Raw genomic sequence first — 13712 nt, 5'->3', positions numbered from 1 at the left:
AAGATAAATTGTGATAGGCATTCTATCAGGTTTAAAAAACTATGTCATTTTTTTTTAAAAATCTATATTCTCCAGTATTATCCTTCCCAAATCCAAATGGACTTGATATTTTCTTATATTATTTCCTCTAGCAATAATTTTTCTGTACTCAGAGTATCGAATAATCATATATCTAATTTTGACTCATAACTTTTATTTGTTTTTTACTTTCTGGTAAATCCTTTTTCTTCTAATTTATATATTATTAGATTTCTTCCCTACACTTCCCATAATAATGATTGTGTTCTTTTTTCTGACTGTTGTAGGGTTTTCGGAAAGGAATTATTTCCATGTACTCACGGATCACAGTTTATGGTTAAATAAAAATTTCATTCGGTAACCTTTCATCTGTACTAGGAGGATACCAATTGGATTATCCTCACCCCCCACACCTCATCAAGACTTCACCATACCTTCAGTGTCTACGTGTTCATTACTTGTGATGACGGCTCTCAGTCAACTTGCCTCTTATTTAAAACTACCGAAACGCCTTAACCGATGGCCTTCTCCTTCCTACGCTTCTGTAACGCCACTCGTCAAGATGGGACTCTTCTAAATTCATCCACATATGGGTATCCTGATAAGTTGACACTTAATGTAAATAACGTTTACCTTGATATTCAAACAGGTACGCTGAGGTATTATCAAATCAGTGGCGTACGCAGGATTATTATTATTATTTTTTTGTGGGGGAGGAGGCCTTGTTTTTTTTGAATTTTTTGAAGAAGAAAAAAAAAAAATCTTATCCACAAAATATTGAATTTTTGGAAAAAAAAATCAAAAATTAAATGACAAAATTCATATAAATTAATTTTTTCGTGAAAAAAAATTAAAAAACTAAATTAAATTTCGAATATTAAATTTTCTTATAAAAATAAAAAAATCCTTAATTTTTTTATTTGGGGGTCCAGCCCTACCCTTGCGTACTCCCTGCAAATGGTCTCATCTGAATGGGATCTTCCATCAAAACTCGTTTAGGATTTTCTACAGCTCCCTTATAAAGTTTTTGCCTGAATTTGGAAAGGAAACTTCGTAGGAATTAATCTAAGTTCTTGGCAAACTCTTTTAGATAAGTATAATTCAATAATGCATTCACATACTGTAATATAACATAGTTTTGTACTTTTGCCATATTCAAAATAGATTTAAGTTGTTATTTAACAAAAAAATATCCTTCCTGCATTGTTTCCCACAATCCAAGCTTCCATATACAATCTTTGCCTATGACTGTAACTTCAGCTCAAACTATTCATTGATACTAGATCATTTCATTTTGATCTATTAAAATAACATGGTTAATATATATTTATGAGAAATATAACAGTGGGTATTTGAAATTTATAATGTGCCATAGAATAATTATATTTCAGTAATTTTTATTAAAATAATTAAAAATTATATTCAATTATTGTATAATCCTATTACATGTACTTTAAATCCTTCATTTAATATTGATTCATTTTATTTTTGGGTTGGAATTTATACCATTTGAGTATACAAGGTACAACTTGTACAAAAACGCAACTTGTACACAATTTATACATATATACTTATTAAACTTAGACACCCTTTTATAATGTCCTATTTTTAAACAATATTTTCATAAATGTATGCATTTTTCTCCTTTGATGATCTTCGTGTCTACAGTAAGGGCGATTATTTCTTTGGGATTCTTCTCTTTTTGATATTTACTTCCTTATTATGGATACTGAAAAAAACGATTTCTCTCAAAAGTGCCTCTTCTTTAACATTACCCTTCTTTACTCCTGCAAATTGATAAGGCTTCTAACAAAGCCATTCCTGGCAGCTTTGAGATTAGTAGTTCCTTAGTTTTTTTTTTTACTTTTTGCATTAAGCCTTTCCTTACCGCCAATTTTATACGCTCTAAAGCCATGTTTCCCTTCTTTTCTTAGGTAAATTCTATACGCTTTATAATATATTTTTATTTTCTTTGTCTATAGAGACTGACATGCCTCATACTATTTTATTGATTTGAATGCAGCCTACTTTTGAATGTTATTTTGATCACCCATAGTGGATTTATGTGAATGTTGACTTCCTTATTGCTACTCAAATCGAAGCTATGTAGCGCTTATCCTCTGGATTTGTACGTTGATTTCTAAAATTACACATCATGATGTCCATAAACTGACTTTGCTGTTCAAACCCTCTGATAGCGTCGTCCCTGGCTCGTTCCTGTTTTTCGTTGGGAATTAACCACTCTAAAAAGTACATAACTATTATTCATGTCCCTTTTACGCAGTAATAATTTAATTTATCTTGTACTCATTGAAACACATTCTTACGCTCTTTGTTTTTTATTTTTGCCTGTGATTTTTCTTATGGATTTAAAGTATTTCACATTGAGTGGATATTTGAGTTAGATAATATGTACTCGTTGCAATCAAGGTTAATAGTATTTCTATTAATCTAAGCTGCAATGTATTTTCTCAATGTCACCTACATGTGGAGGCTTAGTTTGTTTTTTAAAACTATTTATTTTAATGAAAAATACACGAGTCATATATACAAAGGTTCAATCATTTATATTTTTTAAATGACAGGCAATATTTCAGACATATTACGCTCAATTAAAGGGAGTGAATTCAAATTTCAGGGATAAATAGTTTTATTTATTTGACTTAATTTGGGCCAATATTGTCTTAGAAATATAATTTATTAATTTCCTAATTCTATAACTGTGGCAGTGAATTTTGGCTACTTTAAGTACAATTAGCGGTGCCTGCAAATAATTAATCAGAATCATTTGTCCGATTAACTATAATTTGTTGGAAAATGTAATCTATGTTCAATTTTGAGAACAAATATTCTAGCCTCCTTTCGGTTTGACGTGCTTCAAATTTGCTATTTTATTACAATGACTCAAGAGTTGGTTATAAGTTATATATAATAGATTATAATAATAATTATGACTTAATTAATCTATCTTTATATATAGGATTAAGATAAGATCGATATGAATCACAACAGACGTAGCTATTCTACTTCTGTGAAAATAAAATATTATATTATTTACTCAGCTATTTAATGTTTATAACTTGAGTTTGATTAATTTTTTTTATGATTCCCATAGACATTTAAGACAAAAAAAGCTTTGGAGCTCCAGATATACATGAAAGCGGTCTCGTTTTTCTACATTCAATTTAATTTAGCAATCTCATTTGGGGTATCCAAGGTTAATAGGAATACAAGGTTAGACCATCATATAATCTGGCTTACTAGAATTTTAGCCTATGACGTCACAATTGCTAGAATTTTCAATTTAATGTATCAAACCGACTGCTGGGCAAGAAAGACATATTTTGAAAAACACGCAACCACTCATTTTCTATGACGTCAATATTAAAAGCATAGTGGAAGTCAAACATCATCAGTCGTACACGCGTAAAGTTATAACCTTGTATTTCTATTAACCTTGGGGGATATCCAATTTTTTTATGTTTCAAAAACTGTAGAACTTCATTAAACGAACGCGCTAGTGTATGTATGTATACTGTGCAAGGCATGATGATTTAAGAAACCCTGATTGTTGATTTTAACTACATAACATGTTTTTGGATTTGGTAATCTCCTAACTAATATAATAAATGAAACAATTTTTTTTTTCTGTAGGATTTTCTTGGAAGTTGCTACACTTTACACCCTCATAGATAAACATTTACAACCCCCTCCCACCTGTAAAAACAAACGTTTTACTTTTTTTGATTCTAATATGAGCTATTGATAAATTCAATTGGCTCCAGAAACAAAAAGCACTTATATATAATATTCATCAAGAATAGATAATTCAACATTAAATATGTGCGAATGTTATGGAATAGAGTGACATAAATTAAAAAAGATTGAATGCTATATGTCTTTTATTTAATTTCTTAAAAAAAAAATTCTCAAGTAACCGAGTGCATAGAATTATGCTGTTCAATGGCGATATGTTTAAATGATGACAATCAGAAAATATACTTATATATGTATATATATTTTTTTTTAATTATTAAAAAAATCACGCACTAAAGTACTTTTATAGGTTCTAATTGCTCAAAAATGGAATTTTTATTAGTTTTTATATATGCAAATAGTAAATTGGATTTATTACGATTGATTTTCAATGTAATGGTTCATTTTATATACAAATTGGCCTTGTAAAGACAAAAAAACTTGTGCAGTGTCCCTTTCATTCAAGCGAATGCAATCGTGGAAAAGTCACTACAAAGTTACATTTATATTTACCATAAAAGTAATAACCCTAAATAGAATGATTGCCCAGAAGAGTTTATCAGAACAATTGATGTTTGCCAATTAATAAACCACCAACCCGAATTCCTTCCCAAAGTCCAATGTAGGAGATTGGACGACTGATATGTTTAGATATATGAAGAGTAGTCGTAGAGATTGTGTATGTTGCAAGTTTTCTGTTTTCTTCCGTTTGAGGTTCCCACAGATAGACTTTGTTACCACGTAAAACATTATTTCCATGAACCTTTTTATTATAACTTCCTCTATTCTTGAGATGATCGTCAAGTTGTTGTATTCTTATCTTCTCCAATGATTCCGATATCACTTTTACCAATGGGGATGTCGTCCTAGGCGAGGCTGCCATATTTGAATCCAATTGAACCGCAGGGATCACTGGGTGTGTCCCTGTTACCAGGAAGAATGGTGAATACTTCCTTGTCGGTATCGCCATGAATCTTGCTTGAGCTAGTGCTCCAGGTAAGCACCAATGCCATTTATTTCCAGGTAATCCTTCCTGCACCATTAGAACTCTTATTGACCGTTCTAAATCCAGGTGTAGACGTTCAAAAGGATTTGTATGTGGTTGATATACTTGTGTTTCCATTTTTACCACATCCAATTCGTCACAAAATTGCTTGATAAGTTTGGAAACGAATTGTCTTCCGTTGTCTGTTACCAACCTCATGCCTGTGTCATAACGAGGAAATATTTCTTTCACCAGTACGTCAAGTACCCTTTCCGTCGTCATATCTTTGATTGGAAACGCTTCCGAAAACTTTGTGCATCCATCAATGAGCGTTAACATATACTTAGGATCTGAAGCATATCCATTGAACATGGGGCCAACAATATCCATATAAAATACTTGAAATCTTTCACTTATTGCTGTTGATGTCTGCCCCATAACTACCGATGCTTGTTGTTTCCTCAGTTTTGCTTTTATACATACTTCACAACCATTTACAGCATCTTCTATATCCCGCTCTATTCTTGGCCAATAAAAATACTGTTTTGCTAAAAATTTTGTTTTAGCCATTCCAGGGTGTGCTGATAAATTGTGTGCATGTATTGTCGCAATCACTGTTCGTTTCTCTGTCCACGGAACGCAAATCCTTGTCCTTCCATCTTCGTCTTGCAAATACAATTTCTTGTCTGCTAACATTAGTTTTTTAAATAACTTTAAATATGCTTGCAGGGTGATGTTCAAGGATCTCTTGTATTTTGCACGAATGTCTTCTGGTTTCATCTTCTTGCTTATTCACATAAGCACCGCTCAAATTGACCTGTCTTTCTTTAGTTCTTTACCAAAGTTTATTGCATTGAACCTTCTTCCCAAGTCCTTCTTTTTCCCAAATTCATCTTTTTCTTTTGACTCATTTTCCTCCAGTTGGTGAGTTCTATTTTCATCTTGTGAAACATTTTCTTCTTCTACTGGTTTGTGTTGCTGTGTTTGGCTTCTTGTTACCACCGCATTCACTTTGGCTTTGTGCCCCAGCATTTCCAGATACTTTTCATCTTCTTCTGTCAAATCAATTTTGATTTCCCCCTTCTTGATTTGGTCTGGTCTTCTACTCAAAGCGTCTGCATTTTGATGTTTCTTTCCAGGTTTGTAGACTATTTCAAATTCATAGTCATCCAACCTTGAGCGCCATCTATTAAGCATTCCCGTTGAAGCTGTTGATTTAACAAACCATTGGAGGGGGTTGATGATCTGTTTTAACCACAAATTTTCTTCCCAGTAGAAAGTACTTGAAGTGTTCCACAAATGTTACCACTGCGTATAACTCTATTTTAGTTGTACAATAATTCCTTTGACCATTATTGAGAGTTTTGCTTCCATACGCGACCGGGTGTTCTTGTCCATCTTCACCTGCAAAGTTTGATGCATCGGTTTCCAAGATGAATTCTTTATTGAAGTTGGGAGTGACCAATACCGGTTTCTTTGCCAATAACTTCTTAACTGTTTCGAAAGACTTTTCTTGGTCGCCACTCCAGATCCAATTCGTCTCTTTTCTTAACAATCTGGTTAGAGGCTCAACCAGACTACTATAAGAAGAGATAAATTTCCTGTAATAGGATGATTTACCAAGGAACGTTTGTAACTCTTTTACTGTTGTCGGAACCGGCCATTCTTTTATTGCTTCAGATAACCTTTCTGACGGTGAGATACGCCCTTCCCCTATTTCGTGGCCCAACCATGTTGAATGTGGTACAAACAGGTTTGTCTAGGTCGTCTTGATCCTGAGGTTGACTTTCTCAGTCCTGAGTAGGAACTCAGCAAATCTTGCAAGGGTTTCCATGAACGTCTTACCCACGATAAGATTGTCACTTTTCTCATTAGCTGTGCATAAGTTCCGCACGCATTCTTTGGACCAAATGGCATTTGCAAAAATTGATATGTTCCAAAAGGAGATAATATATTAAGTTTTTCTTGATACTCCTCCCTTACAGGAACTGCGAAGTACGCCCCAGCCATATCAACCGCAATAAAATACTTTGCATCGCCCAATTGAGGATCTGTCAGCAATTCCATTGATTGTGCCACCGGACACATATCAGTTTTTGTAATCTTATTTAAGTTCCTATAGTCCGTTGCAAACCTTTATGTTTTGTCTGGTTTGGCAACAGGCACAATTGCTGATCCCCATTCTGAAATTGTAGGAGCCACAATTCCTTCTTCTTCCCATTGCTCTAATTGTTTCTTAAAAGCTTCTTTTATTCCGGGATTCATTGGGCGAACCTTGGCTTAGATTGGATCATTTTCCCGACTGTATAATTCAAATTCTACCACATCGGTTTCTCCCACATTGGATGAATCGGTAGAGAGGTTCGGGTAGAACCGTAGTAGTAGATCTTCCACTAGTTTGCGTACATTCTTCCTTAAGTAATTGTTTTCCTGTACTTTGTTTCCAAACATTGAATCAATTTCCAGTCGTGTATTTTCTTTCTCTCTTGGCTTGAGATTGACTTTTGATTCTCCAACATACTCCATCAATAACTTGTGAGCCTCTTGGTAGTTGTTGTTTGGATCGACCAATTCCAGTGCTTTTGGTGGTGGGTGGATTTCCGTCCTGCGGGTTGTCCGATTACCTCCAGTTTGTTTTCTCCCGCTGATTGTACTGTGTAGAGAACTTCCACTAATTCATATCCGGATCCAACATTTGACCATGTCCGCTCATCCATTAGATCTATTCCTCGATTCCCTGTATCCACCAAACTCTGGAATCGAGCACCACCCAGTCTGCACCATATATGTACGGGTTGATTTCCAAGCTCTCTGTTGATTGCTTCTAGAACCATGGTACCCGAGTCAGGATTTTCTTCATCTACTCTCAACAGGATCCCTGACTCGCTTTCACCTTCCGTTGAGGGGGGTTCTGCCCCCTTAGGCGTTTTTTGAACTATTAGTTGAACATTCCTTCCTGTAATGCCCCGGCTTTCCACATTTGTAGCATTTCCGCTCCTTCCTTCTGTCATTAGTTTTACCATACTCCCTGCGCTCTTTCCGGATTGCCGATTGTATTACCCGACAATCCTTGGTACTATGACCCATGTCCGGATGTAGGACACATCCTCCTTGTTGTTCTGCCCGTTGTTGTGGTAGGGTCGTTGCAACAAATGCGTCTACTTCCATGGGTTCTCCATAGTAAGCCTTGTCCCTTTTTACCTGGCTTTCCCCTGATGAGAATTTACCTCCTTCATTGCTATAAGTAGGTCCCTTGCTCCAACACCCTGACGCCTTTGGTATGCAATATCGTCGCTTCTGATAGCATTCTCCATCTTCACTGACATGTTCATTACCTCAACAGCTGTCATTTCCGGGTGTTTCTCCAGCTCGAACCTTGTTTGACGAGCTACTTTTCTATCCAAGAGACCACTTAGAAAGGCTTTATACAGCACATCTTCCAGTTTTCTCTCAAACTCTTGATATGCAGTTTGCCATAGGTTTTGGCAAGTTGCAAAAAAGGTTTGAATAGTTTCATGTTCCTTCTGATTAGCTGTATCCAATTCCAAGAGCACCCTTTCCTTCGTCCCGACTCTGTTCAAATGCTTATCCAGCTGGTCCAGAAAGTTTTGAGTATTTGTGACTCGTTCCTCGGTGTACCTTTCTCTGTCATTGATCCCTGTGTGTCTACAATCAATCCTTGCGCCCTCCCGATAACATGTGGCGGGAGTGATGTGATCAGGCCCGCAATCTTTTCCTCGAAGCTTGCTTCGATACCAACACAGCATATTAGGTTCTTTTACAATTAATTTGTGCTCAAATGAACTCAAATCCTACCGACTGCGCCATTTTCTAGTGTCCCTTTCATTCAAGCGAATGCAACCGTAGAAAAGTCACAACAAAGTTACATTTAGATTTACCATAAAAGTAATTTACACTAATAAGAATGATTGCCCTAGGAAGAGTTTATCAGAACAATTGATGTTTGCCAATTAATAAACCACCAACCCGAATTCCTTCCCAAAGTCCAATGCAGGAGATTGGACGACTTACATGTTTAGAGATATGAAGAGTAGGCGTAGAGGTTGTGTATGTACAGAAAGCTTTATTCTTATTATCTATTTAGGATTGAGATACAACACTTATATACCCATAATTCGCACAAGAATTATGTATTATTTAATGCACTGTCGTCAAGTATATTCCAAATTTACATCGCAATTACTAAGAATATTAGTACATTGTGCTTTCCAAACTTACGTCACAAAAATATTCTTAGAAGTGTACATTAAAAATTAAATCATAACTAGTAAGAATATCAATACAATTGTATACTGAAAACAACCTCATTAAATAAACTAGTTACAAATACGTATTAAACTTTAGCAAGATTCTTCCTCCAGATGTCTTCTTTTCAGTGTTTTCCCCAATGTTGTATATCTGTTACTAAGTGAGTGACATTACACTTGGATAAAGATATGTTGTGTAAATTGTAAGAGTTGCAATTTCTTTTCTTTATTATGCCTGTGTGAATAACTGTGACTTTTTGAAAAAATTTCCACAAAAAAATTATTCTTTATGAATAGCTGTGGGTTTTTGATTTTTTTTTTCCAAAAAATTTAATTTTCTTTGAAATTGATTTGCGAGTAATTTTCCATAAATTAAATATTTGAAAAAAATTTTCCACAAAAAATTTATATATAATTTTTTGAATATATTTTTAAATTTTTTGAGAAAAGTTATGGACTTTTGAAATTTTTTTGTAAAAAAATTAATTATATGTGAATTACTGTGGATTTTTGAAAAAAATTTCCCAAAAAATTAACTCTCTGTGAACACATGTGGATTTTTGAAAAAAAATCCCAAAAAATTAACTCTCTGTGAACACATGTGGATTTTTGAAATTTTTTGAAAATAGGTTTGGATTTTGCTTTGGACTTTTAAATTTTTTGAGAATAATTATGAATTTTTAAATTTTTTGAGAATAATTATCAATTTTTGAAGTTTTTGAGAATAGTTATGAATTTTTAAAAAAAAAAAAATTAATTCTTTAAGAATAGCTGTGGATTTTTGAAATTTTTTTTTAAATATTTAATTCTAGAAATTTAATTTTTGAAATTTATTCTCGAAACAAAAATAATTGTTTTGTTAACCACTGAAGAATTTTAAAATTTTTTGGAAATAGCTTTGGATTTTGAAATTTGTTTCCATTAAATTTAATAGATGAAATTTAATTGTTGAAATTTTTTTCGAAATATTTAATACTTGAAATGTAATTTTTGAAATTTATTCTTAAAACAAAAATATTTTTTTTGTGAACAGCTGAAGATTTTTTGAAATTTTTTGGGGAATAGCTTTGGACTTTGAAATTTGTATCCAAAAACTTTTATACTTGAAATTTAAAAAAAAAAAGAATTGTTAACAGCTGTGGACTTTTGAAATTTTTTGAAAATAGCTTTGGATTTTGAATTTTTTGTTTTTTAAACTTTAGAGGCGCATATTATGCTTAAATCAATTTTTTTTGCCAAAAAATTGATTTAAGCATCAATTTTTTTTCCAAAAAATTGATTATAGAAATATATAATCCAGTGACACCACTTTTATCAGAATATACATTTGGTAATATCTTTTCATCTAGTAAAATTAATTATTTGTAATGTATTTACAATTAACATAATAACTATGGCCATTTAAGCTTAACATGCGACTCTTATTTTCTTTTAAGTTATGTTCAATTTTTGATAGATTGTCGTGGGGGCAACATCTCTCACAGAAAGAAGGATTCCCACCTAACTGTGATATAATATTTTTTTTTATGTTTAGTAAATTATAGTATGTGTGGCGATGACATGAAAACAATCTGGGATTTTTTTGATGAAACAGAGAAAAACTCTTAATATGATTTCTGATTTGATTTCCAAGAGGAATATATGTTTGTGGTTAATGCTTGAAGAATTTATTATCAAGGATGCTTAGTCCTCCCCACTACATTTATATATATATTTCCCTATTTCAATAAGAAGTCTTACTTTTTAGATTCATAAAACAGACAGACTTTATTCCAGTAAAATCTATAAACATTATTATTATTAAACGCTAAAGTCCTTAGGGGAGAACCGAACATATTTACCGGTGTAGCTAATATACTATCACACATCCCCGTTCCACGGAATGTGCACCATCTCCTTCTAAGTAAGTACTTTGTACTTACTTTGATGACTGATGTATGATATTAAATATAAATTTATGTACTTAGAAATACAATAAGTATGTATTATACGTTTATTCGTTATGATTTATTGGACTAATGAAGTATTATTCATATCCGATATAAAGGGATGGATTGTGCAAACTCCGTGGGACAGAGTGTACCACAGCATATTAGAAAAGGCCCTTGACTATTAGAAACGCATTGGGGGGGAAAGTTTAAAGGGCCTTCTAGCCCAGCACATCCCTGAATAACCTTATAGCTGGAGTGTATTTTGGAGCTAGAAGGGTTCCTTGATGCTCAGGGAAGCAGTGGCCAAATGATTTAACCTGCCTCGGAGCACAACAGCTCATGTACACAACCTATGGGCCAGAATGTATTATAGCATCCTTTTTATTTAAAAACGCGTCGGTTGTGGATTTGAACTACATTCGAACCGCCTACTACTACATTGTATTTAGTTTTGTGTAGTATCTAGTTAATTGGTGTAGCTGATTACCATTTATTAAGAATGTTTCCATGTTTGATTGGGGAAATTTATGGGAAGAAGTTCTTTTTTATTATTTTTGAGTTTTCGTCTAGATACTTTATTAATGTGGCAACAAGGAACCACGCCATTTGAAGGCATTTCTTTTTAACTAATTGACGAATAAATAATACAACTTATTAAATCAAAGCAGTAATGTTTATAATAGAGAGCTTGCCTGATTTTAAAAATGAATAATTTATCAAGATGTTATGTAATCTATGCTTTTATACATTGAATGTAACTAAAGAAAACATCATGCACTTTCAAGATGTTGCGTTGGACATTCAAATCCTGAAGTAAAAGGCATATTTGGCTGAAAGAAATGTTCCTTAAACACGTGCTCCAATATGTATGATATGAAAAAGACACAGACTGGGGCCCGAAGAGACTATGACGTAACATATTTATTATTTAAGTAGTAGTAGTAGTTTGGACCTCTGATAAAGAAAAGTCGGGTTGAATAATATTCTTGTGTGGGAGTCCTCCCTAAATTTATTCCCCCACTGCGTTGAGAGCATTCAGTTACACTTAAGTTAAGTTGATAAGTATAAATACACATACGAATAAAAGATGTTTTTAATTAAACATGAAAAACTATTTGAGATTATGAGAGAATAAAAATTTGACTCATAGCCATGTATTACTATGGGACTAGAGGAGATGGCGTCGCAAAAGAAATTGGTGTGTATATTTCAGATATAGGTAGTAGATACTAGTTTACTTTACACGTGGTGTTTTGAAATCCTTTGTTTTTTCGTGCTGAAGGTATTGTTACTGCCATTTCTGTTTGCAATACGTTTTTGATTAATATGCATATCAATTTACTTCTTTATTACTACTTTGATAATGTTGGCTTTTTAGCAATTACATACATATATTCATTCAAATACGCTTCATATGTTCATTTTGCGAAGTAATGAAATGTAACTTTCTTGTAGATTTTAGGAAAAATGACGAGGGAAAAAAACGAAGAGTGGCAAACTGGGAAAAATGGCAAAATTCATTTAAACTGACGTAATATCTATCAACAACATAATATATTTTAAGATTTAAAAAAACAAACGAACACGACAGCAGTTCGAACGGAAGAAGTAATAATAATTTAATTCTCCCTTGACTCATGGATTGACGAACAAGGATTATCATGATATTAGACAGGAGCAGTGATTTCCACTTTGTGAAGATCCATCAAGAAGAGGCGGTTGGCTGTGGTGCGAAAAACGGATCTAAAAAAATTATTTGACACTCATGTAATGATCTAATTTCGTTAATTGCAGCACGTATTGTTAATGCCATTTTGTCCTTACACCGTTTTGTGAAGCAGTGATAAAATTGTTTGTTGGGTCATGTCCAAAATACGAACAAAGTTAGGAAGTAATTACGTAATTTATTAGGAATGAAGGTAACTAAATGTGTACCAAATGCAAACATGTGGAATGTAGGATACAAAAAAATGCCAGAAACTTGCGTAGATGGCCCCTAATATTGAATGATGTGAGTTTATCCTACACCTAATGGACTCCTAAAAGTGGTCACTAATTGGCCTATTTCCAGAAATATATAGTCATATCCTTTAATGACTTATCAACAAGACAAATATCTACTTAATTGATGTTCCTATATAATACTTTATAAAATAATTTATCATGAGGTCAAGACAGCCACAAATATTGATATTAAACAAATTGTCAAACTATGTAATTTTTCAACTCAACAGTACAATTTTGATTACTTAAATAACAACAATAAACACTTCATACTAAATACTTAAACAACATGCGCACATCTGTTCTATGCATTTCAACACTTCGTTACTTAGATAATGTAGTGTCCTTTTCTAGCAATCGTGGAAAAGGCTACTACAAAGTTTACTTATATTTTTTAGTTTGGATTAATATCAGATCAATATTTGATAAGCATTCCTTCTCAGGATACAATTTAGTGGGAGTCAAATGAGAACACCGCTGTGTCAATGGGATAACTATTAGGCCTACCTTAAGTTGTTGTTTTGGAGTTTAGGGTTGATAATAAGAATCACGTAGTACGTTTGCACACTGCCTTATTTATTACTTATTTCTTCGGAGATAATCTGGCGATTCATTCCCCTACATACATCATAACATATATTTAGAGACGTTTGGGGTCTAATGCTAGTTGTTCTAGAACTCTCCAATTCACCTCATCACATGCTCCCAGCATGTGATGATTGGCCTTGATGATTACTCATCATACGCGTA

General features: G+C 33.3%; 1 long non-coding RNA gene across 1 annotated transcript; it reads left to right on the top strand.

Annotated features, from left to right (window-relative positions):
• The first annotated feature begins 1488 nt into the window (after positions 1 to 1488).
• Positions 1489 to 13473, top strand: LOC121127360 (uncharacterized). The gene is made up of 3 exons (XR_011782264.1): positions 1489 to 2268; positions 12414 to 12686; positions 12753 to 13473. It is a non-coding gene; the product is annotated as an uncharacterized lncRNA (long non-coding RNA).
• The last annotated feature ends 239 nt before the right edge of the window (positions 13474 to 13712 follow it).

The sequence above is a fragment of the Lepeophtheirus salmonis genome, chromosome 1 (genome assembly GCF_016086655.4).
Source record: "Lepeophtheirus salmonis chromosome 1, UVic_Lsal_1.4, whole genome shotgun sequence".
NCBI lineage: Eukaryota > Metazoa > Arthropoda > Copepoda > Siphonostomatoida > Caligidae > Lepeophtheirus > Lepeophtheirus salmonis.
This window is presented reverse-complemented; position numbering and strand designations above follow the sequence as displayed.